The 2899-nt window shown below is 42.3% G+C and overlaps 1 pseudogene; it reads left to right on the forward strand.

Annotated features, from left to right (window-relative positions):
- Positions 1 to 306: 306 nt before the first annotated feature.
- Positions 307 to 824, forward strand: LOC103681468 (annotated as a pseudogene).
- Positions 825 to 2899: the final 2075 nt, after the last annotated feature.

The raw sequence follows: 2899 nt of genomic DNA on the forward strand, positions 1-2899 counted from the left end.
GAGTATCCACTTGCCATAATTACCAGATTTACAAATAACCAGCTATAAACACATGGAACTCTCGAATAAAAGTCTGGGGAAGTTGATAGAGTGTTCCCTTCACTACAGTTTGTTTCTTGTGTGTGTGTGAGATCTTTTTGACTGTGTTTCCTCTGACGCTTATCCCCGGTGAGAACAGGTATGGGATTTGGTGCAACTTTCCAGAAGAGCAACTATCTATAAGGTCTGCATGTCCTCTTTAACCCAGTGTGTGTGTGTGTGTGTGTGTGTCTGTGTGTGTGTGTCTGTGTGTATGTGTCTGTGTGTATGTGTGTGTGTTTAAAACTATACAAAGTGCCAAAGACAGCGGAGAACTTTCGTGCTCTGAGCAGTGGGGAGAAAGGATTTGGTTATAAGGGTTCCTGCTTCCACAGGATTATTCCAGGATTTCTGTGCCAGGGTGGTGACTTCATACGCCATAATGGCACTGGTGGCAGATCCATCTACGGGGACAAAGCTGATGATGAGGATTTCATCCTGAAGCACACAGGTCCTGGAATCTTGTCCCTGGCAAATGCTGGACCCAACACAAACAGTTCCCAGTTTTTCGTCTGCACGGCCAAGATGGAGTGGTTGTCTGGTTGGCATGCGGTCTTTGGCAAGGTGAGAGAGGGCATGAATATCGTGGAAGTGCGGATTGGTTTGGGTCCAGGAATGGCAAGACCAGCAAGAAGATCACCATTGCTGACTGTGGACAAACCTAATACATTTGACCTGTGTGTTATCTTAACTACCAGACCATTTCTTCTGTAGCTCAGGAGGGCACCCCTTCACCCCCACCTGCTCGAAATAGCCTATAATCATTGTGCTCTCGCTGCAGGTCTATGGTTCCATATTATCCTTATTCCCCTCCAATAGCTGGATTGCAGAGTTAAGTTCATGATTATAAAGTAAAAACTAAACAAACAAACAAAAGGATGTTCAGTTTCCAGGAATAATTTTGGGAGTGGTGTTTATACCAAGAAAAATAACAAAAGCCTAAATGTCCAACAAGGAACTGGTTTGATAAAATGTCAGCACAATAAAAAGTTACTTATATTTAAAATACATATGCACCAAGAAATAATATTGGACAGATTCTGGGTGAGTTTTGTCTGGATTCATTTTGCTCATCTCTACTTTTGAAGTTTCTACAGTAAACACATATTACTTTTGAGAAAAGAATGCTTCATTCCTAAAATCGTTCAGGGAGTGGTCCACTTTGAAGTCTTTGAAGGAAAATCCCCAAGCATAGGAGAAAACCATTGTTCCTGTGGGTGGACAGAGGAGTCATTCTGTGGTGAACACTGGAGAATGGTTGTGCAGGCAATTAGCCAAAGGGATGGGCCAGGTGAGACAGGCAGTAACCACAGGCTAAAAATATGATAGGGAGGCCGTAACTCCCACTCTGTGTTTGGGAAATGTAAGTACATGGTGTCTACTTGGTCTAGCTACCAAATACGATTTTATAAATATCAACTACATATCTGTTTTTCCATTCCTAAAAATGAAAGTGATGAAAGGCTTTTACATCGAGCATTGGTCTTTTATCAGGGTTTTTGTAGGCATGGCTTGAAATGTCCTCCTTGTACTTTTCTGAGATGAGAGGGAGGGTTAACAACTGGTTTCTAGGACATGGTCTGGCCTGGTTTGCGGAAATGATTCAACGCATCTTACGTAAAGAAACCCCCCCAGGGTAGTACAAATGGTTCTCCCTCTCAGCACAAAATATTTTTTATGTTTGCTCTTTGTCGCTGTAGGTGTTTTTTTTTTTTTTTAATTGTTGTAGGTAAAGAAGGCTGCCTGACCTTTTAGAAGCTGGATTTTTTGTTAATTCCTGGAATTGATTAAGCAATCAATTCTCTTCCTTTCATAAACACACACACACACACACACACACACACACACACACACACCACATATAACCACATTTTCCTACTCTACATCAGTTAAAAATCACAAACTACAGCTACATGAGACAACACAGGTGAATCTTACAAATAAGGAGAACGAAAGCCATCAACACTGTCCCGTCCCCCAGTTTTGATGACACCATTCTGTATGTACTCTCAACTAATATAGCTCAGTCCTTAAAGACAGAGGGATGGTGAGTCCCCTTATGCAACATTTCACATGCTAGTTTTTCTAGGAGCAATACTATCGTTCCCCCAGAAGGGCTGTTTCAAGGTGTCTGTAGCCACAAGTTGCATCCTATAAGCAAGACCCTGTGTCAAACATTTCACTTGTTAATTCTCACCACCCCACCTCTGTTCCATGTGTATAAATATCATTAATGTACAGACAGGCTCAGGGCCAATTGTAATGGCCGCTGGCATCGCAGATGTAGATTGTACCCACAGGATTTGAAAACAAAACCAAGGTAGCCAGGTTGGGATCTTATGAAATACCGAACTCCATATTGTTTAAGGCAACCCCTTGGCTAAAGGAGAAGTTCTAAAACTACACTCAGCTCTCCTGGTAACCTCTGACACCTAGGTTAAAATTTTAGCCCTTTTAAGCCTTTATTTAAATTACTTCTTTAAAGGGTGCCTGGATGGCTCAGTCCTTAAGCGTCTGCCTTCAGCTCAGGTCATGATCTCAGGGTCCTGGGGTTGAGTCCCGTCTTGGGCTTCCTGGCTCAGCGGGGAGTCTGCTTCTCCCTCTCCTTCTGCCTCTGCCCCTTCCCCCCTACTTGTAGTCACACTCTCTCTCTTTGTCTCTCTCTCAAATAAATAAATACAATCTTAAAAAAATAATAAATTACTTTTTTACACGTAGTAAAATGCACACAAAAATGTATAGCTCATTGAATTTTTGCATGTCTATTCACATGTAACCACCATCTAGATCAAGACATAGGACTGCTTCGGGGTGCCTGGGT

The sequence above is a fragment of the Ursus maritimus genome, unplaced genomic scaffold (assembly GCF_017311325.1).
Source record: "Ursus maritimus isolate PB19 unplaced genomic scaffold, ASM1731132v1 scaffold_20, whole genome shotgun sequence".
Classification (NCBI taxonomy): Eukaryota; Metazoa; Chordata; class Mammalia; order Carnivora; family Ursidae; genus Ursus; species Ursus maritimus.